The 24,071-nt window shown below is 39.9% G+C and overlaps 1 protein-coding gene across 1 annotated transcript in view; it reads right to left on the minus strand.

The window, feature by feature from the left end:
* LOC110964298 (cadherin-20) overlaps window positions 1-9,451 on the minus strand; it is a 108,297-nt gene extending 98,846 nt beyond the window's left edge. Inside the window, exon 1 of the mRNA XM_022212979.2 lies at window positions 9,087-9,451. The gene's annotated coding sequence lies outside the window, so the exon portion shown is untranslated. The remainder of the gene's footprint in view (window positions 1-9,086) is intronic.
* Window positions 9,452-24,071: the final 14,620 nt, after the last annotated feature.

Consider the following 24,071-nt stretch of genomic DNA (forward strand, 5'->3'; position numbering starts at 1 on the left):
TTTTTCTCTGCAGCTTCTTGCTAATTAATGACGCATTATGCATCTGCTTCTCACTTTTCCTTGGGTCATTTCAGGTCTCAAACTGGATCTAGTCATCAGTGGGTCTGTTTTGAACCAGCTCCAACACTCCTCAGGTCCAATTCACATTAAGTCATTGCTCTTTGAGAATAAATCCATGCACGGATGTGAACCAAACCAACAATTCAAGCAATTAATTAGCAAAACTGGCAAACACAAACAAACTCCACACTGCTTGCATGTTAAAAAATGGACGGGGAGAGTGAAGCGCCATGCAGAGTAGAGAAACCTAATGGATCCGTGGGTCAGATTTATGGCAGCTCATCCCCTCCACTGCTGTAGGATAGAAAAAAGTTGACTGGAGCACACCGACTCCAGAGGCCATAATTCATTCCCCATCTCGCTCGGTTTTATTCAGCCAGAGTACATTGGTGAGTATTGGGCTCCTTTTTTTGGGCCAATAAAACGTAATCACTGTCTGCCAGGACCAAGGTCGAGCTGTATTCCTTATGCAATGTGATCATCACATTGGCCTTCACTCAAGGTCGATTAGCTGTTTATTTTTCTCCTGTGCCCCGGAGATGGATTGGTAAAAAATTAAACTGGGGCTGTTTGATTTTGATGTAATTGCGGATCAGAGTTTGCACTTATATTTTAGCTGTTTTTTCCCCTTGATGGTCTAATCCAGAGTGTGATAACTGAGTAGGTAGGATGTTTGAACAGGTTGACAGTGAACACATTTGCTGTTGCATGAATTAAGCTTTTATTGGGAGAGGGGAGAGCCTCCTCGAATCCTCTATTGGCATACAGTAAGACAGTTTGACATCATCCTGTTTACTGTCAGACCTGCACACCCATCGAATGGAAAGTAGTTCCCAACAGAGCCATTTTCTCACTAAATTTTCAACTTGAAGAAAGTCTGAAAGGGTTTTCTGTTTTGTTTTTTTTTTGCTTTCAGTTTACAGAAAGTTTGTCCTGATGGTCTAAAGTCTATATAAGAAATTTGAAATTATAGGTAAACTGTAAAGAACAATCCAGCAAAAAGAAAACTGTAACATCCCAATTACTGTTAAAAAAGTGAAAATAAAGGCAAATACTTAAATAATTCTATTTTAGCTGGTTTAAATACAGCAAAACAGTGTAATTTTACAGTCACACATTGTAAAGGAAACAAATTTGTATTTTTAAAAATACTAATTTTGCATGTGGACAATTATACAAAGTTGTGGTCTGCTTTTTTTTAACAAGCAACATGTAAATTTATCATTTTTTCTTTGAATTTACATTATCTACAACTTAAAGCAGAAAAAAATCTGCAAAATCATACTTTTACTAATTTAAATACAGTAAAAAAAAATAGAATTTCAAGTTTTATAAAGGCAGAATTAACATTCAGTAAAATACAGATTTTTGATGTCAATGTTTACCATTAAAAAATAAAGACCCTTTCAGTACTTTTGTCTTGGATTTTAGTTAATATCTGAAATTTTCAAAATGAGAACAATCTATAAAATAAAAATAACTTTAAAAAATAAATGAATCAGTGACATTTTTTTCCTAAAAAAATATTTTTTTACAGTGTAGAGCCATAGAAGATGATCTCTGCCTACTTTCACATAGCCGTACTTTAGGAGGAGGAAAAAACATTTCTCTTTTGATTGTATTTCTTTAAACCACGGTTTTGTGATGTGTACATTTCTCTTAGTAAAGGCTAGTTAGCATGCTAGCTTCTGCTCATTATGGTGCAACATGTCTTGGACTACATTTTAACCACGTGGATTCTGCTAATCAGGATATTTTGAGCAATTTGAAGAAGTGTTTAATCACAAATGTGTAAAAGCACAGTATGTATGTTGCTAATGATTAAAAACTTACTGAAATAAACACTATGGCTGTGTCCGAAATGGCATACTAACATACTACTCATACTAAGTGTGACGTCAAAATAAGTATGTAGTGCGTTCACATTAGATAGTATGAAAAGACTGAGTACGCGAGAAATACCAGGATGTATACTAGTTCCGGAAAATTTTTAAGCATGCACGGTGACCACACTAGTCATACTCAACCGCCCCATAATGCTTTGCGAGCTATCCACCGAAATGGAAGCCTCCGCGGGATCTGTGGCCGGACCGGGGCGATTTTTATTTTATTTCATGTGGTTAAGTAGTCATCCTAATCACCCCACAGATTTTAGAAATAGGCGTTTTCTGACCAACGTTTTAAATTTCTCAGACGCCTCACAACGTGCTGCTGAATGCTAGCAGCTAGTTGCAGCAGCTCGCTTTGCATACAGAACAAGTAGCAGCTACCTCCAGTAGCCTGCAGCTACAATTGAAACGATTCGCATAATCTGGCTAATAACTGCATGAGGAGTGCCGGCTTGAAATTGCCACATTAATTATGCGACTGTTTGTTAGCGTAAAATCAACCTGAAGCCGGCATTCAGCCGAGATATTTGATAGCCGTACTTCCGGTTTTTGTCGTCGGAGGTTTGAAATGCATTATGGGAAACATAGTAGTATACTACAGTGTGAACGGTTGGCATTCTAATCATACTTATAGTACGTAGTATACAGTATATACTCATTGAGAATGTAGTATGTAGTACGTCAGTATGCGATTTCGGACACAGCCTTAGTGAAGGAAAGAGCTAGCCCTGAGTTACCAGTTTTAGCCACCAACTGAAGAGAGACTGAAGAAAAACCCTTTAAATACAGGTAGAAAGTTCTCTCATCACATAATAATCTAAATACATCACAAATATTCAATCAGATTAAACCTGCCGGCTGTTTAGCCAAGAAAAATAAGGTTCAAGTGTAGCTCCTTCAGCATGACCTGCACCCTGTCTTTCTGTATTGTTTTCTTTCAAGCTCAATAGCTTGATAGCTCAATCCTTAGTGAATTACCACCAGATGCCAACAATAAAGTGCTCTTTCTTAATGACAGCAAGTAGTTTTGATGTAGATTTACAGTCAGACACATACAGAAGCAGAAACGTAGCCTAGTCACAGCGATGTCTTGTTTTCGAGGGGTTTAAGGCATGATTAGAATGACAGATGAATAGATTTGGGGTTATTTATGAAACATTTGGACACACAGGCCTAACTATGGATTGAATTAGAGGCTACCAGTTGTCCAGAGAAAAACAAATATCCACCACAGCGTGCTTCCGTGCAACAGTTAACTAAAGTTTATGTGCTCAGAGCCACAGCGAGGACTACCAAGAGGGGCAGCTCGCCTCTCACGTCAGCCTCATTTAGAAATCGATTTTTTTTCAACGTATGGCCTTGAACATTTGAAACTTCCTCCTCAAAAACCCTCGTCGGAGCAGGAAGGGGGGAAAAGGACGAGGGAGAATCAATGCAAATTAATTTTCAGAGATGAGGTGTTTCTGTCCATTACTGTAAGCAACTCTCATTCTGAATGGACCGATTGCCTCAGAGTCGGGGCCCGGGAGGAGAAGAAAAAAAAGAAAACATGATTGCTTTCTTTAGCCCAAGAGGGGGATGGAATAATTCACTGTCTTGAGTTTAGAGGGAGTCGCAGGAGCAGCTTAATGAAATGAAAACCTGCATCTTCTGGTGCGTGATCGGACTCGGGCATTGAGAAATTTGTTCCGACTAACACACAAACGATGCGTGCGCACACACAGGTGGATATCGCTGCGGTGAATGAAAGCGGGGGGATGTTTTCTGTATTTAAAAACTCTGCAGGAATGAGCTTATTACCAGACGTCAGTGTTCTTTAAGGCTGCTGCTGTGTCGCTACTGACAGATGAAATTGCGGTTGTACTTTCAGCTGCCTCGCTGCATTCGTCCACCATGCGCCTCTTCTTTAGCTGCTAAGCGGACGCTTTAACTACATCTGCAAATGTGGTTAAAGTGCAGAAATGTGGCTCTTTTGTCACTTTTCTAAACAGTTCAAAGTTATATGTGTACAGACATGTAGAGCATGTTTTGTAGAGCCCCAGCGACTCATGGTATAATCGATTAGCTAGTCACCAACTCTTTTGCTAGTAGATTAACAGTTTTTTAAGAGGAAAAAGTGTCTAAATTCTCTGATTCTAGCTTCTTAAATGTGAATATTTTCTGACAATAAACCTAACATTTTGGGGTTGTGGACAGAACAAGACATTTAAGGGAATCGCTTATTTGCTTTTTTTCACCATTTCCAACATTTCATAGACCAATAGAACAATTAATTGAGAAAGTCTTGAACAGATGAGAAGACAATTAAGCTAATCGTTAGCATCATAGCTAATGGACGCCGGTGTCTACAACTGGTCAAAGGTTCTTTATTGTCATATCATTCCACATTTGCACATGCAACAATACGAAATTGGACCCTGGTCCCGGTTTCAGCTGCTTTTAAACAAGCTTCTCATCACAGATTAAACAAATGCAACTCTCAAAAACATCTACACACAAAAAAATTCATGAAATTAGAGACTTACAGGCTTTACTGTTGATCAGAAAATTAGCTAAATTCTCTTGCAGCCCAACTTTTGTGTTTCATTTTAATGACTCGATGGGGATGTAAGCACCTTTTTTGTAAATACTCTAACATAGTGAACATTTAACTCGCATATATAATCAGCCAGTTTACCAAAACATCTTCCAAAACCCCTTTTGCATTCATTACAACTGAGTACACCATGTGGACATGTACAACTTTTACATATCTTGAAATTTAGTGCACATGTAGACAGGAATTGTGGGAACCAGGAAAAGTACAATTTATAACCTCCCCGTCTCTTTCACTTGCAGTACTAAACAAATAGCAAAGTTCTGGTTGCATAAAAGACTGCAAATGCATTGAAAATGCAGAAATCTTGAGCCAAACCTGTAAATATGTATCGGTCTTGACGCAGTTTACACCCCCGTACCATTTAACACAAACCAAATGCCAGCTGTACCAGTCTTCTTTTTGTATCAGTCGAATGCAAAGTTGGACGAACTTTTAGGTTTGCGTTAAAGAAACTTGAGTAAAAACTGTTGAATTATCAGAAAAAGACCAAAAAAACTTGGCTGAGGAGGAAACTTGGAAACAAACTGAGCAAAAAGACAAACTATATGACTCAAATGTCCACTGACCAGGTAACTTTTCCCCAGTTAATGCATGAAATCAACATAAATGCCATATTTCAACTACAGGTTTTACAATACAAATTCAACAGCTAATGGACGGAAACTACGTTCACGTAAGCAGCAGGGGGGTTTTTTTTTGGCAGATTTTCTGTAAATTCACTTAAATAGTTGTCCTAGCTTGAGTATAAAACAAGTTTTGTTATTGGGGGTTCATTCACTCCAGCACAGTAGACATTTTGTTCATCAAATGGTGAGAGAGCAGCAAAATAACTACACTTCTGTCATATAAGTTAACACATACGGAATGTCTTTATTGTATGCTGATCGATCGTACTTACTGCCATGAATAGTCGCCCAACAAAGGCCCACTCTGAGGCAGGAACAACCTTGGACTGGGTACTTGACATACAACAATAAAGGAAGTACCCATTTTGTCAGGTCAGTAAACTGACCACAGAAAGCAAAACTTGAAGAATACAGTTAAAAAATACAGAAGACTTTAGTTTTTATGCCACAAACCTACAGCACCAAAGCAAACGGAGACATTTTAAACAATCAGACCTATGCAGTGTGGCCAAATGCAGCTAGAGAGACTTGAAGCTTCGTCTATATGATCATTTCAGCTACACTTGAGGAGCTTTTAAACGATACTTCCAGTTTTCTGATGTTATTTAGGTGTCAAACCGTATCTAAATGCAAAACAGATCAACGGTGCTTAACAAAGTGATGAGTGAGATTCTGCAGTGTGACACGAGCGTGGCATCCAGCAAATTGACCAAAAGTATGCGTTGTAGTCTCTGCCTCTGCTGAAGTGGCAGCAAGAGCCCCCGAGGTCGGTCAATCCATCAGCGACAGCGACGGATGACTTACAGCCCCAACAAAAGGATTCGCTCTGCTGCTGAACAACGCCATGCGGGTGTTTCCTGGGCCAAAAAACAACAAAAAACCCACAAGTCTTGTTGTAGCCTTCAACAAACCCTGAGGACGGTTTTCGATCACAACGTTGACACCCGTGACACGACTCCCCGGTGTCGAGTAACGCTGGGAAAACACGCTGAGCAAATGAGCCAACAAACAAACGTATTTTCAAAGGAAGAGAGGCAAACTGGAGGTAACGTGACACCGGCTTCATCTCGAGCGTGACATGGCAGGTGTACAAACGCCGACCCGCCGGCTGATTGACGTGACGCCGATTCCCAGACCACAACAACGCCAGCAGCGCCCTTGTTGCTCGGCTCTCTCAAAGGCGCCTTCTGGTTGCCCATAAAGCACCATCAGGCTCCGAGCCCTGCAGTCATTCAATTAGGAATTTACTGGACTATTGATTTCACCACGAGCAAAGTGTCTCACATCTTGGAAACAATAAGGAGCCCATAAAGCCAGTAGCAGCCTTTACCTAAAGGTTGATGACTTGGTCTCCATTGTGGAGAAAAGCCTGAAAGGACTAATGTGTAGTGTGAGCACACATTAAAGCCAGACAGCTTTCTCCAACTGCTGCTGTTTTTGTATTCACTCAGACTTTTCTGATCACTTTAAGGATTTAATTAGTGTTCCCAATAGTGATTAAAGTATCACTGCCTCTTCAAACTAATTCACTAAAGTCAGAGTCAGGGTCATTTTTTTTATTTTATCTACTTGGCTTCAAAGAAAGCTGTTAAATTTACATAAACTCAGAACTGCACTCCTGACGAGAGATGGATAAAGCCAGGTAAACAAGATTTTTGGCTTGAAAATTCACAAATTTCTGAAATGGCATCCAAGCTTGAAAACTCTGACACTTATGTTGTGATAAAACAACTTTTAAAGTTAACTTTAGCACCTCCAAACCACTTGAATCTGTGTTAACTCTTTAGCTAAGTGGCATTTTGGTGCCAAAACATGGGATGTAGTTGCCAGACTAATGGAAAAACCAACTGATATGAGTTCTTTACAACAAACACAACCTTGACTTTATAGTGCCGCAACAATTGATGTATCACTTGATTAGTTGTCAACCATTAAATTTAGTGGTTTCAGTATTTTTAAAAAGAGAAAAAGTCTAAATTTGCTTCATAAATTTGAATATTTCAGTTTTATTTCCTCCTCAATGACTGTAAACTGAATATCTTTGGGTTTTCACCATTTTCTGACATTTTGCAGGCTCAACAGCTAACTAATTAATCGTGAAATAATCAAAAGATTAATGGGAAATGAAAATGGGCACTGGAGCTATACAACTTTGGCTAATTTTAGCTTTAATCAAGCAGTATTATGGTCAAGCTTCAAGAACCACCACTGGAAAGGAGCACAACTGAATGAATAAGGAGCTTTGCTCGCGATAAGCTACAAGTTTAGTTCAACAGACACGTTTTGATCCCAGTTACATCGTCTTCAGGTCAACTCGGGTTGAAAAATACATAAATAGATATAATTTTGACCACTTGAGGGCAGCAGAAACGAGCTGCAGTCAGTTATTAAGTTGTTATTACACTAAAGTTCTCAGCAAATTCATACCTTTAGAAGACACAAAACAGCATTTGTACTTAGTATATCTTCTTTTAGCCCCGGTTTAGTCTCCACCAACTGCACTAACTCTTGAGGTAAATGGCTGACTCTCACATTGGTTGTTTTCTGTGTTTTTGAGCCTCTTCTGCAATTCTACTAGTTCTGTTCGATGTACAACCACCAATGTAGTTTACGTTTTTAAGTGCTGTTAATTGAAATGGCAAGATTCTAAATAGACTTTCTCCAAGTTTTCACGTTTTGCCTTTTAGGTCGTTTCCGTCTTTCATCGTCTAGCACAGAACATGGCTAATACCACCTGACATTTAAAAGAACAATTACAGCTTTCGTGATTGAAAGCAGTTCCTGAAGACAAATCTGAAATTTTATTACGAAAAACAGTTGTCTCTTCTTCGGACTTTTTCAGCGATTAGCAAATAACTGTTTTAGTTATCAGCTTCTTCTACTCTTTTACTACAAACCATGTATAATGTAGCCTCTACTGCCACCTACTGACAAAAATAGTTTATTCACTTGCATAGAGTTAATGGAAATCACATTTTATTTAATTTTTGGCGACATTTCTATTGACCACGAGCACATCAGAGTAATTATATGATCATTGTTGGTGCAAAATGTCTATTCGAAGGTATTGAATTTTAACATTTATTGTGTGAATGTTGCATTTTCTACTGAATTTCCAGCACTTCAGCAGGATTTCTCAACCCATTCTGGCTCAAAAATCCCCTCAAATTCCCACGACGCCCGCAAAGTGGCCGAAGCTGCCGTCTAATAAATCTTCCCCGCAGAGCGACCCCATGTGGCATCCTGAAAGCAAGGTTGATAAACTTTTGGGGGCCGGTCCTGCCAAAAGGAAGAGGGAAAAAAACTGGAGATCGCTCAGTGTGGGTTTATTATCCGCCGCGGAGCTTTGTAAAAAAATAACTAACAAAAAAAAAAAACAACTGTTGACGCAACACGAGTTGAGCTGATTACGGGGCCAATTGAGACCACAATGAAAGAGAGAGGGGAGGGAGCGGCTGGTCGAAGGGGAGTATTAGCCGGAGAGTAGTGCAGTCAGGGGAGAGTACATGGAGATGCTTAATGAATTCGTCACAGCGGCGGCACAATGAAATCTTTATCCGCGGGGGGATGAGGCCGGGGACTTGGCAGAGCCCGGTTATCTCGGCGAAGGGTGAAAAATAGAAATCCACTGTCCCCTGTTGGCTGTCCCTCCTGTCAGCTGCCTTGGTTACTGAGTTGTCTGCCAGCGAGCTATTCCTCTTTTCCAGCCCAACTCTCCTTCACGTTTTCCTGCCACTGTCCTCCATCTCTCTCTATTATTCCCATTATTGTGCCCTCAATTCAACTCGCACAGTGTAATAAAACATCCACCCACTGCATGGATGCCTCCTTAAAACACACTTACCTTTGTTTTTTTTTTTCCTCATTTATCCCATGCACAAAAACTCATTGCATAAAAGAAACAAACCCTACCTTTCAAGTGCAATGCTCGCAACTTCTTCCTTCCGTTCACTGCAGTTTTCTCACTTTTTTTCCACCCTTCCAGCCTTTTTCCAGTGAAGTCCAAAAGAGCAAAGAGCTGCCGCCTTCCTGATCAACTCCGTCCTCGCTGCTGCTGCTGCTCCTGCTCCTCCCAGCACTCGGGGTGAGTGTGAAGTGTGAAGACAAAGTAATCTTCAGGTGAAAACACCGACTCTCTCTCCCTCCCTCTCTCTCTCTCTTTTCTCCCTACTCTTTCTCCGGAGCTCGCTCTACCTGCTCGGAGGCTGAGAGTCGACCGGCTCGCTCAGCAGCTCTCCCTCTTGTGTCTGAGCACTGTGCTGCCCACTCCATCCATTCCCCTTCATTTCTCAGCCTCCCATCCCTCCAATCCTCCCCCCTGTTTCGATTCATGAATGTTTAGACACGGCAATCGCAGCGAAAGGCACCGAATTAACCACGGGACTCAAAACACTCTCTTTTTATTTTTTCTTTTGATCTCGCTTTTGCCCCTTTCTCACCCTCCTGAATGGGAAATCAGTTCTTTTTAGGGGGAGTGATAGTCTATTAACTTTTGTGGTCCCTGCTCTTTACTGGGTTTTATCAACAGACTGTCTGAAGCCGGGATAAAGATTATGGCTCCAACACCTGCAACGAAGTGCAATCGTGTGCCAGTTGTGTTAGAATGCAGCACACATGCAACCTTTTTAAAAAAAGCCTCATGAACTAGTCATGAGCAAAACAAGGAAATATGCATGATGAATAAGCAAATATTTACCGCTCTCCGTCTCTGGGCTAATTAATAATTAACTGTCCCTAAACAAATCTAATTGGAGTTTATTGAAGGTATTGAGTCATTGGGAAACGGATAAAAATCAAACCGCTCGAGTCCCTGCGGGCATTTCCGATGAGCTCACTGAATCTGGAGCTCCTCATGCGTCACCCAAGTCTCGGATTGTAAAGTCTTAGAGCAGCTTAACCCCTCAACAATTCCCCTCCCCTGGGCTGTCCGTTCTGCATCCACATTGTAAACCATTTTAAATGCCTCGGCGATATCTGCAGCAGCAACACTTACCCTTAGATGTCACCTATAGGAGATGTGCTGACACGCCGTTTCAATTCTTTCCAAACATTTTCAGCAAAACACAAAACTCTGCGTTGAGTTCAAGATGGAGCTTGCAATTAGAATTCAGTTCACTTTTCGTCAAATTCATTGGGATACGGTCTGCTAGCTGTCCGTTCTGTATACGTGGTGTTTGTTGACAGTTCTGACTCTGTAAATACCTGCTTTTCAACCTCAGGAAACTTGGAGGCCATTTGAGGACACACTGAGTCTTGGTGCATGTCCTGAAAGCAGGAATCGACCATGTAGAACCTCTTTAACGGTAGCTTTGGGGTAGAAAACTCTGGTGTAGGTACGTATGAGCTGCCCTTAAAAAAGAACACTAAACTTTGCACAGTTCTCATCAAGTACCAGTCTTGTCCTCTGAAACATCACCTGCAACATAAATTTCACCAGATAGGCTACATAACAAACCCTCCATTGTTGTTTTACCTACATAGAACTGAAATTACCATCCAATAACTATTGTTTGTTGTAGTTTGTAGGGGTGGGGAATTCCAATCCGAATATTCGGATCTCAAAATCAATATTTGGATACCACCGTCACGACCGGTATATTCGGCATATTCGGGTCCAGCCCTAGTTATTAGTATGTTGCAATAAAGAGAAAAATCTGGTTGTGAGCACCACGGCTTTAAAAACATTTCCAACCAATCAATACTTCAACTCCACAAGCGTCTAATGGTGTCGAGCACCTAAATGCTTGCGCAGACCCTTTCAAGTCCTGCATGTCTGCGGATTAGACTTGTTCGAATTACTTGTTGCCAGTTCATGGTTTTCCCCGAGGTTGGTATGACTCAGTTTTGTAGCCATCATCAAAACTTGTCAAAACCACTCTCTACCACTACTCCGTTTCCCGTTTGCATGCTGTTTCATACAACCCCTCATTTTCCTGGAGCTTTACAATGACGGTGGAGAGTACAAAGTTAACATGACTCATAGAGACATGAACGGAAAATGGTTGAATAAACCGGAATTATCAACCCATTTCTCGTTCCCCGGGAGGCCAACCACTGCCAATTTGTCAAAGCTGCCGGCAGGTCACAGATACGTGCAATTATCCAAGTATAAACAGGGTTCTTTGTGCATCTTTCAGCAGAATGCGGGGAATTCAGTCCTCATGCTTCTCAGCTTGAATAACGTAAATTTTCTAAGGGACACAATGGGCACATTGATTAACACACAGCTTTTAATTTTGTAAACAGATGAACAGTTCAACTCTACTGTCTCTTCATAAGAGTCAGTAGATCAAGACGTGAGAAAAACAGATGCGTTCAGCCTTAAATAGGCGTCAAGTTAGCCTTTGGTGCCATATTTGTCACTGACAGAATTTATTTTTTTCCGGTTTAGAAAAGGCTTCTATTGTCGTTGGAGAGCTTATGGTGGTTTTGTTGCTTCATTTTCATTCTCAATTGCTGTTTGGTTGATTTAAGAACGGCAAAACATTCAAATAACCCTTTTACAACATGGAAAACTTTTAGTTGTCTGAAAAATGGTGACACTGAAAACACCAGTAGAGCATTTGGCGAAGGTTGCATGTTAAATTTCTAGGATTTACAAATTTTTACTCTGCCAAGGAACGCAGAGAAGTTCTGTGACAATCAGTGTTGGCTTGTCTGTCTGTTTATTACTCAAAAACGGTCTAAAGGATTTGGATGAAATTTTCAGGGAAGGTCAGAAAAGACACAAGGACCAAGTGATTAGATTTTGGCAGTGATCCATGGATTTGTTACAGACTCCTCCATCATTACGAGATAGCGGAACGGCGTCAGTGTAACTACGACAAGTGAACAATACATCAGCTCCCTGCTGACGATCACATGATTACCATAAATTGACCGCTGTGGACTTATCAGGACTTATCCGTCGGACGTGATGCAACGAACAATTGATTAAATTATGGGGGTGTTTCTGAGTCCCATCAGTTCCCGCCACCTGCTACATATTTAGGTCATTCAGTATCCGTACATAATGTACAAATGCATAACACACGCTTGTGCTCAGCGTGAAGTCATTTTGTTTGTGGGTACATCTATATTAAATGACCACATTCTGTGGTGTCGTAATTTCTGATCATCAATAACTAAAAAAAAAAGCTACATTTCTGACAATACAGTATGGGAGAATAAGCAGCCTTGGAGGAGTACTGCGCTCTCCTAGTGCTTTTCCAGCTATAGATGTGTCAAACAGCCTTGTGCATTCAAAAATGGACTAATAGGAGTGAAACTCGGTTCAAATGATCTTTTCATGCTCGTGCTAGCACAAAGTCTGACCTTTCTCAAGGTACTTTCAGGTCTTTGTTGAGCCGCCTGAAGATGATTTAGAGTCTTTTACAAGTCACGCTTCTTCTGCGAAGCCTAAAAGCTGATTCAGAATTCTCAACTGTTCGGCATCGATTCGCTGGGAGTCATGCTGAGACGAAAGCAGCTTCGCCGTTTGTGCATTTGACGTCACGCACCTGTCTGGCAGGTACACAGCGTGATAGATTATCAAGGATAAGAAAGATGTTTTCAAGAAAACAGAGATGCTTTAATCTAATGTTGTCCTAAAGCCTTTATCAGTCTGCCTGAGTCGTGTGTAAGATCAATAAAAAAACAAGTCAATGTGTGTCTGACTCAAGTGCGATGTGGTTTTTTTTTTGCCTTCGCTAATGAAGCTAGATCCCATTTTAAAAAAAAAAAAACATGAATCTTTGGGAAGAAAAGACAACAATTACCATCAAATTTGGTGGGAATTATCTCCACAGCAATATACCATACCCTGCTGTCCTCAAGAGGGCCAACGTGATTATGTTAACAAGGAGGCCATCTGCATCACGGCAAATTACTGCGGCGGGAAAACAAGTTATTCAGCACAACTGTAGAGACTTGGTGGTAACTCACAACACAAAAGGTGCTTCAGCTGATCGGGAGTGTATTTTTAGCGCATGAAATATTAAAAAAAAATCCCGAGATATAAGGATTATATTGAGTATTTGAGAGAGAGAATGAAGAACAACTTAGGCGTAGCGGCACGATTTGAAGAGCTTCCATGATGGTCTTTGGAGAAAAAAAAAAGTAGTTTTCAGGTCTGGATTGGCCCACACAAAGGAAGTGTGTGTGATTGATTTCTCCGGTTTATCCCCAGGAGATGAGAAAGTTTGCATGTGTCGCTCCCTAAACCTATAAATCACATCGATCAGGCGGGATAATAAGGCCGTGCCTACACATCCCCGGAGAGGGAGATGAGAGAACAATTAGAGCAGCGTGGTAGACGCTGAAACAAAAAGTAAGACCTAGATAGACAGACGGATGAAAAATAAAATGAGGATGATGCTGGTATGAGCTGTCAAAGTTACAGAAACAGAAAGTGTCAGGGAGAGGAGTCATTAAATATAGGGCAGAGTGTGTTATTTCCTCTCACATATATCTTTCCCTCTCCATCGCTGACATTTTCTGGTAACCCCGACCTCCTTATTTTGACCTGAGGAGTCCATCTGAGTCATCTCGACCTACTGTAGTGGAGGTAGTGTGTGGTGGGCAGACACTTCTTGTAAAACAAGAATCTTCAGGTAGTTTATTTTCTTTCCAGCAGAAAGTTGCTTCTAATGAGTTGGTATTTTAGTTTAGTTTGAGTCTTTGGGATCAATAGAGTTAAAAGGTCGTCTCAGTTTAAAGCTGCTGTCCGGAGTTTCCGTTTGTTTTCAATTTATGTATCATTTTTTAACAAAGCTTAAATGTGTTAGTCTAGTTCGATACTATAATATAAAGTTAGAATAACGCGATATGAAAATTTATTCCTGAGCTCCGCCTTCCTCTCATAGACCCCCATGTTATTCCAAAAAGCGCCGGTTGCTGCCGACCAATCAAGTTCGAGCTTCAGCTTTGTCATGCTGTCCATCAACGGTTACGCGCACAGCAAGCAAGCCCATGCAGAGGTGGGCGAGCTACGCACTACGCAACCGCGCGCACATTTGTTTTGCTTGTGGAGGAGCTGAGAGAGCATCAGGGCTCAGCAACTTCCAGAAAAGTTACCAATCCCACGGCTTGTCAGGCCAAGAGACTGCAGGACGTTTTTTGGCTGGGGGTGCTCGCGTCGCTCCCCGACCACGGCCTCCATAGCCCGCCTGACGGCTTCGTTTAGATGCCTGACCTCTGGAGGAAGATGTTGGGGCGTCTGGGACATACTCTTCGTCAGAGGAGTCATGCAATTCTGAACTCCAGATAGAAATAAATAAACAATGTAACACATATACACGCGTAAATGCACTAAGTTTGATAAACAACGTCATCGAGAGGGATACACGAGTGTAATCACATATTGAAACTTTACTCGTTCGTCCTAGCAGATTCATGTTTTTTTGGTATTAGGACAAGTTAGACTCAATACAGCATTCTAACGTAATTCCTTTATTATTTACTAAATGTAGAAGAGTGGAAAACAGCAAAACAGGCGAGATGCTGCAGCACTCCGGGCACTTCTCTCATGTACTGCGCGCGTGCACAAATAAAGGGGCGAAATCAGAGGGAGGGAGGGAGGGACCACCAGCGTTTTGGGAGACGCTGCGATTCAAACTCCGGACAGCAGCTTTAAGGATTCAGGTTGTTTTTCTTACAAATCCTATGAAAGAACAATGAGTGTATCTTCTAAAAAGCGTGCGTCTAAAGTGTGTTCCGTAGGGTTCCGTTATCATCTAAAAACCATTACAAACTCAACACTAATCTGATTGATTATTTTCTCCTGTTAAAATAACATTTACTTAAACCTCTGAACCTCAAAAAAGGTTTAGAAAGGTATGTTTTTTTTTTAAAAAAAATCAAAAATTCTGCCACTTATCGGTTGCAGAAACTGTTAAGCGAAAGAATCCTTGAATAAATCATGTGTGATTCTATCTACAAAATTAAATGGTCTGTATTTATATAGCGCTTTACTATACCTGAAAGGTACCCAAAGTGCTTTACATGATGCGTCACATTCACTCATTCACCCATACATTCACACACTGATGGCGGAAGCTGCCATGCAAGGCGCAAACCAGGACCCATCAGGAGCAATTCGGGGTTAGGTGTCTTGCTCAGCGCGACGGACCGAGGATCGAACCGACAACCCTCCCGTTGCAAGACGGCCACTCTACCCACTGAGCAATCCCTGACATGAACCATGACTCTCTGGTCGTCATTGATCGAATGCCTTTATTGTCACTATGCACTAGTACAATGAGATTAAGAGCATCTCCATTAGTGCAAGACGATATATGTAATAAAAATAACAAAAAGATAAAAGAAAATAATAAATAAGATAAGCTGAATAAGTTTAGTAAAACAGTATAAGGAATAAAAAAGGGCATGATCAGTGTGATATTGCACAGTCCGTATTGTACAGTAGATGGTTATGAGGTAGTCTTGGGTGGGGTGGGGTGGGGGGTGTTTGGGATGTCAGTGCATGTTTGAGTTCAGAGTGGTGATGGCTTTTGGAAAAAAAAAGTTTTTGAGTCTGTTTGTTTTGGTTCTGATGCACCTGTAGCGTCTTCCTGAGGGCAACAGGACAAACAGGTCGGAACCAGGGTGAGAGTTGTCCTTGATGATGTTTTCTGCTCTTTTAAGGCAGCGGGAGGTGTAAATGTACATCAGGGAGGGGAGGGGGCAGCCGATGATTTTCTGTGCTGTCTTAACCATCTGAAGTCCCTTCCTGTCTGCCATGGTGCAGCTGCCGTACCACACTGTGATGCAGTAAGTCAGCAGGCTCTCAATGGACGAGCGATAGAAGGTCAGCAGCAGGATGGGGTCCAAGTCGTGTTTCTTGAGAACCCTCAGGAGGTGTAGCCGCTGCTGTGCCTTCTTCATGATCGCCTTGGTGTTGTCCGTCCAGGAGATGTCGGAGGAGATGAGGACACTAAGGAACCGGAAGGTGTGGACCCTCTCCACACACTCACCGTTGATGTAGAGGGGGCTAGGTCGGTGCTGAGCTTCCTAAAGTTGACAATGATCTCCTTTGTTTTCTTGGTGTTCAGAGCCAGGTTGTTTTCTGAACACCAAGCTGCCAACTTCACTGCTTAGCAGAGTTCCTAACTGAGTGGCAGGAATGACATGAACTCGTTCAAATACAGCCATGGCCATAAGTTTGGACACAAGTACCATGACGCTTGTGAATCTTTGAAAATACCACAAAATTGTCACTTACAATATAAACCAGTCATAGCCATCAACCAAAATGAAATACAGATATTTCCAGTGCATAAATTTGATGTTTGACAGCAAATAGTATATAAAAAACTTTCGTTAGTCAATGACAACATTTGTGCAACAATTTGCAGTTAATATTCCAATGTCGATATTTGCTGTCAAACATCAAATTTATGCACTGGAAATATCTGTATTTCATTTTGGTTGATGGCTATGACTGGTAAGTGACAATTTTGTGGTATTTTCTAAGATTCACAAGCATCATGGTACTTGTGTCCAAACTTATGGCCATGGCTGTATGTGAATTACTCTTTCTTCAAAAGTAAAGGATACACCTGTGCCTTCCTACAGTTCCAACACTCCAACCAATGGACCATCCACAGCAAACCTACCTCAACATCTACTGTTGTTTCATTAAAAGCATGGTGTATTTGAATTCTCATGAATTTCCCTTTGTAACTTTCCTTAACTCAAGACATTTACCATCCATGCAAGGTAAAGACACAGGTTTTGACTATTTGACTGCAACCCATTTTTTTTAATACCCTAAAACCATTTGCTGTGGAGATTCCTGTACCTGGTCCATTACCATGCCATCAGAGCCATTTAAACACAACCCACCTCCATTTTGAAGAGATGCATTGTTGTGCCAAATGTGGTAGTTATTATTTTTTTTAATAACAGGTGAACAGGTAACATCATCAGTGTCACTAACTTGTGAAATGGCTGTTGTTCATGCTCTAAGTCTGATTTATCCAAACTTAAAATGGCCTGGTGATGGGGACAAAGACTCTTTATTGTATTTTAAAATTCTCCCACGTGTCTCCATCCGCAGAGTCCAGCCGTGTTCGGTTTGACCTTACAGTTAGGGAGCTGTTACTGATTGAATCTGGGTGCGTTTTCAGGCGGAAATTTCAAGAATAGCTTAGGGCTTAAGAGGTTAAAAGTCAGTCTTTTCTTATAATTTAGTTATTACAGACTACACCTCCAGGGGTGTCCAGGTCACAGAGAAAAGGCTTTCCGGACGTCTCAATGTCAGGTTTTCTTTTGCTATTGCAGTCCGGATCGTGTTTTGTAACATTTAGGAGGCACAAGATGGATCCAAACCAAGAAGACATCAATGGCAGGAAGCTGCTTGGTGTCAATGTTGGTGAACGTATGAATCTTCTTAGTTTTCTTGGTGACAGTGACAGTTGTCCTTCCATCTATAATGTAGGTAGGAGAGTGGAATGTGTCTCCGTTTTGCTACGAATTGAAAAGGTGTCTCAATTTTTATTTAAATCTCACAAAGTTGTCCCATTGCAGATATTATAAATCAATCAAAATGCCTTTAAGGTCAATACACCCACTCTGACCATTTGGTTTTATTGGCTCTAATGCTTGACATGAGTGACCAGTAACTCCTGTAAGGAAATAAAAATCAAAAATATAGTAATGGTTACAAAGTGTGAAAATAAGGGGACATATCTGTAAAATAATATTTTTAGCAGATTTAAATAGATCAAAACTGTGATAATACTGTCACACTTTGCAAAAAAAAAAGAATTTGTATTTGTCTCGTCCTTAAAATATGAAATTATTTTTCAAATAATGGCAGAAATGTAATTATTTCATGGTAATTGTTACCATAAAATGGTAATATTGTTTGAATAAAGACAGACTTCAGAAAAAAAAATTAAATTTAAATTTCATGGGTTTTTGTAATTATATTGGATATTACAAATAATTGGTTATTATTAAACCGGTAAATTCTGTATATTGATTGAAACTTTTAGTCTTTAATACTTCGAATTTTTCTTTTTAAGTAATATAACAATATTGGAAATATCTGTAAAATAATAGTCAAAAAAATGTAATCTAATGGTCAAATGTTGTAAAAAAAAAAAAAAGAATGAATAATCCTTTACAAAAATAAACATTTTCATTGGTTTGCCCCACTTTTCGATGTTTAATGTGTAAATTAATACTTTTTTCTGGGATTTCTACAAGTCGTTGCCAATAATTTCACAAATTAATGGAACATATGTAAAATAACTGTAAATTGCTTTTAAAATTGCAGTTAAAAACTTAATTTTCAGTGTACAATAACAAATTCTCAGGAATGTAGTGTTACCTTACCACATTATCACTGCCAGGTATGTATTTGTTCTTGTAACATTACACAGTTAAATATGTGAATGTTTGCATGTGCAAATGTATTAGCCCTTAATATAATAGTTTTTCTTTATTTACAATATTGGGAAATATCTGTAAAATAACAATACATTTTTGCGGATGTAAATAGTCATCATAGTCTAATTTTATGGTCAAATATTGTAAAGAAATTAATAATCCAAAATTAATATATTATTTTGTGATTTTTGTAGTTTTTAACCAATGATTCAACCAGTTCAGGAAAAAACTGTAAAATAACAGTTAAAAACAAGCATTTGTTCTTTTAATACTACACAGTAAAATGAGAACGGTTGCGGGTGCAGTTTGACGTAGCGGGTGTTAATGGTCCACAGAATTCAGAAAACAGTCCAACATTCAGCATGAAAAGACGTCTCAGAAACTCAGCTTCAATCGTCTCTTGACTGAATTTGTCTTTGATTTATCCGTTCAATCCAGAGTTTACAGCTTTCATATTTCATTCATGTTTCAAAGATGTGAAGTCTTCAGAGCTGCTCATTCAAATTCCGTCTCCCTCCGTGAGTTAACGCAGACTCGTAGCATTATTAAGTGACATCATACAGCAAACTCTTCCACTTTCCTACCATCTCATCGCTGTTTGGTGCGCCGTGCTCGGACCGCGGCGGCTCTCCAAACATGCAGATGCCCTCTGCGTGTTGTGGTTAATGGGCAGATCTAGAGAATTGACAAGTGGTTGAAGTTCTGCGAAGCATCAATGAGAGATAATGAGAGAAAGCGCCACTGGTTGGAGTCCGTCCTCCTGTTTCCGGACCGCCACCGCTCGATTTCACATGTGAATGATTTGGGGAGTGAATGACAATGACAGCTTCCTAATTGTCAGCTGTATCTCTTCCCCGTGCCGTTTTTTTCTTCTTTCTTGTGGCTACCTGGCGGTTTTGACAGTGGCTTCTTGGACTGAAGTCATGCCGGCTGCCGTTTGCCTGGTGATGGACATGTGCAGTGGCTTCTGTCTGATTCATGATTCAGCTCCTTGTTACTGAAAGAAGCATCTGTGCTGTAAAAATAATACAAACATGAACTGGACCTGTCAAACCAAGCTGACTGATAGGCTTTCAGCTTAAAAACTACACACAAAACGAATTTTAAAGTGCATATTGGTACGAAAAGTCACATTTCAATGACAGCTGGAGAATTTTATGCCCCTGAACAGAAAATAATGAGAGAAGTTTAGAAAGTGCAAGGGTCAGTGCTGCAGTGAAAATATTCCATTCTTTTTTCTCTTTCTAATTCATAGCCGTCTCTGATTTGTACAACACAGACGAGAATTTCAAGGTTTGATGGAACTTCTTCTGTACTGGATCACTGCAAACGGCAACTGTCATGTAAAGTTTGTCGGAGTTAGAAAAGCCCGAACGAGACGCCGCCGGGAGAGAAACCATACCGCTGCTGTAATTTTAGATAAGGTCCTGCTGTGGAGCAACAATGGCACAAATTATTCAAATGACAACCGAATCTTGCTGGAAAAAAGGTGTCCGAAAACTTGTCAACAACACATGCAAGATTGATGTGCTTTTTAAAATTATTTGTTAGCCACAGCGGAGAGAGGACGGGGAAAATAAGAAGGGGCTCCACCAATTTCTGTCCTGACAGTTACCATTCTCTAGGGTCCCATTTTCCAGTGGATTGTCTGCTGTTGGCGTGATGAGTAATTCGGACGGAGAGTCGAGAAAGAGAGTCTGGAAAAGAGCTCCATCCTTTAGCCTTCTGAGGACAATTTAGGGATAAAGATGATGTGGTTCAGGGGTTTGATCATGACCCCATTCTTCAGCTGTCAGTCCCGCGATATCAGTATAACCTGTCAGTCAACAAGAAATAAACTGGATTTTTCGTTTCCCTATTCTACCTTCGCCAAATGCTGTCAGCCTGCTCCGAGTCTCTCAGCATTCTGAGCGACTGACTGTGTTTGTGCTTCGCTGTGCTTGTCTATTTATTTATGTGATGTGGACCCGAGCGTCTCACTGCAGGGACCGACTCTCTCCTCCGCAAAGACGAGACGTGTGAAATGTGAGATGCCACAGAGTTGATCCGTACACGCTGCGCACATGAGGATGCAATCAAACCCGGTGTCTGAGATTTTATTGGAATGAAATGCTGCAACAGTGGATCAGACACGCCGAACGCAGCGCCCAATGCCTGCAGACGAGAAAGTCTTGAGGAGAAAGACTTAACTGTAAACGAAAAAAAAACCTTTATCTTATCCATCTTAATTCGTTTCTTTGTTCGGTGGAAGACTCCAGATCTTTTTTCTTTCTTGTTCTGACGGCGATCTGATGGGGGGATGCGAACAGAAGGGGTAGTTTAGCTGAATATGTTACTCACTGATCTGCCAAATTTCACGCTTTTGGCTAAGACACCTACTATCGACTTCTGCCCAAACTTGTCTTGCCAAATAGAGGAAGCCTCAAAGCCTCTCCTTTGTATAAAGAAAAAGAACAGTTGCACACAGGACAAAGCTGAAACTTGAGGCGTTTCCGACATTTACTACTAATAACTATCTTAATAGAGATCTCAGAAAATGTTGGTTTCCTGCCTTGGCACAACTTCCTGTCATGCATATTGAGTTTTGCCCCAATTTAATTTGATTTCGTATCTACTATAAACTGAAATATCCTTCAAAATAAGACTGCACTGCAATGGAAGACAAATAAAGTAACATGTCAAATGAACATAATGAATAATAAATATAATTCAAGCTGCAAGGAGTGTTGGTCGGGTCCCTTTCCTAATCTTTGTTGTTCTGTCACTTTTGCTGCCCACTAATGTCCATATCTTAAAGCACTGTTATTGTTTTCCAGGACACTGCTTCAAAGTAATTTTTCAATTGACGATAACATTAAGTTAATCAGAAACATAGTCTGGACATTGGTTTATGACTATTCTAGCTTGGAAAAAGGTGATTTTTCATGGAATATCTCCATAGGGGTACAGAGGAACATTTCCAGCAACCATCACTCCTGTGTTTTAACGCTACATTGTGTTAGCTAATGCTGTTGAAAGGGTCATTGATGATTAGAAAACCCTTGTGCAATTATGTTAGCACACGAATAAATAAAGAAAGACCCCAAACTTTTGAACACTGGTGTAGTTCATGACAATATGTCCCACAGTTTGCCCAGATGTGTGTTTTGCTGCAGTTTTAAGGATATGGTGCCCTCTGGTAGGGGTCAAGCTTACTGTATTCATAAGAAGAGTCCATATATACATCTGTTCTTGTAGTTTTCGTGACTTTGCAAGTGATAATTTTGTGAAATGAAAAAGTCGATGAGTTGTAACACGTTTTGGAAGTGGTGGAGCATACCAGTGTTTTTTTTTTTAGTAATATACTGTAGTTTTAGTCACATAGAGGGTTGTAATTTTAGAATATCTGATGAAAAGGGTGATATTTCCTCAGCCTTTCATTACATTTTGATATTTCTAACATATTAACTGCATGTTAGCTTGTTAGACTTGTAGACCCCAACAAGAAAGTCCATTTTGCTTGCATGTTGCTACCTAACAAGCATTTGGTGTACACGACTTTCCATGTTGTAATTGCACTTTCCATTTGACAAATATTGATCTAACGCTGTGCTGAATGTGTTTTTCTGTCGCTCCAACACCAGTTTGTGCAACTTTTCATGAAATATGGACCTGCCAGTTTGCTAATGTCCAGATATTCAGCTGATTTAACGATGCAGTCATGTTTGAGACGCCGTTGCACGCCGCTCATACGTCCCTGCATCATTACCGCCACGACTAATTTCGCTCGTTCACCAAACAGGGCAAATAAAGCGATTAGGATTCCAAATCTGATTGCCAATTAATGACACGGCGGCCCCCTCCCAGTCACCCTCGGCCTCCCAGTGTTTTCCAAACTGGCGAGAGCAGCTGTTGACCTTTGGTTGCTTTGCGCAGAGGGATGAGGAAATGAGGTGTTATCGGGCCACTTCACAGACTGTATGTGGATATTAGCTGTAAATATTTCATGACTGTAAATCATAGCTGCACAGTGTGTTGGAATCGCTCCCCAAAGTTGATTGAATCGTGCATATTTTGACGCCGGGAGGTAATTTGCACCGTATGAAGGATTTTTTTACCCTGAGCATCATTGTCAGGTAAATTTTAATCACCAGTGCTGTTCCGTTTCCTCCTTATTTGTACATTTTAATTGGAAACGGTCAAATAATAAAGGAATCAAAGAAGCTGCACCCGAAAGGAATCAATTGTAAGCACATGAAACGCATCCAAATGAATCGCTGTTTGTGGAGACGTTTCTGTTTCCCTATGCGAAAAAAATGTCACCAGCATCAATTACAGATTCCCACACATGGAGGCTCCTATCAATATTTCATTGAAGGCTATTACGGCACTCACAGACTTCCACTCCAGCACTTTCCACCAGTAAGTCGTTGCTCTGCAGATCAGTTAATGGTGATTTTTAAAGAGCTTCCTCACATCACTCAGCTTGTTTGTGTGTTTTAGATTTTATTTTTTATGCCAAGACCAGGCATCCAGGATGTTTAAAGATAAACCTGATTAGAGAACTGCAGCGTTTCATGGCATTAGTCAGATCAATCTGATTGTTGGACTTCCAGCTCTCTTGATTAATGAAGGGAAATATCTGTAGCTTTTGTTTCCACTTCTCTTACATGTTCTCTGTTATTGTGGTCCCATTTTGCATTTTTTTCTGGATATTTCTTTGCTATCAGATGTTTCTTTAAAAAGAAGGCTTTATATCCTATTTTTCACCTTTATATCCAGTATATTGGACATTTAGTAATTTCGGAGTTTGTACCTTTTTGAAATCCTTTAATTCTAGGATTTTTTTATACAATATGTTTTTCTAACTTATTGTTTCAATTTTTTATTTCGAAAGCTTGTTTAAATCTATATTTTGAAATCAGACTTTTTCCTAAACTTTTTGCTTTATTCTCACAATTTTGACATTATATATCAGATTTTTCAAAAGCTTTTTTCTGTGCTTTTTGTCTTTTTTAAAAATATATTTTAAATTGTTTTACTTTGTTATGTAATGTTTTCTAAATATTTCATCTGACATTTTTTACCTGTTTTTAATCAAATGCTTTTCACGTATCTGTTTTTTTTACGTTTTCTTTTTGTCTAATATTTTTATCTCAGAATTTTTCATTCTTATCCATTTTTTAATCTAATATTCTTTGAATAATTTCATTTTTTGGTTTTGCTTTTGATCTCATATTCTATTTTTTTAATCTCCAATTTTATTTGTGCTGTCTTTTTTGCCTTTTAAGTCATTTTTTTCAGTTTTTTTTAAAAATACATTTAATTGCGTACCTTTGACCTTTCAGTAGAGCTTTGTAATTCTTTTAATTTTGAATTTTCAACGGGTGTAACTTTAATTTCTTTTTTAAATCTTGCATCATCAAATGTTTTTACTTCTTTAAATCTATATGTTTCTACCCAGTTCTCCAGTTTTATTTGTTTTTTTTTTGTTTTTTTTTTGTTGCCTTTTTTCTTGTATTTTTTTCCAAAAATATTAATTGC

Source organism: Acanthochromis polyacanthus, chromosome 20 (genome assembly GCF_021347895.1).
Source record: "Acanthochromis polyacanthus isolate Apoly-LR-REF ecotype Palm Island chromosome 20, KAUST_Apoly_ChrSc, whole genome shotgun sequence".
NCBI classification, from domain to species: domain Eukaryota; kingdom Metazoa; phylum Chordata; class Actinopteri; family Pomacentridae; genus Acanthochromis; species Acanthochromis polyacanthus.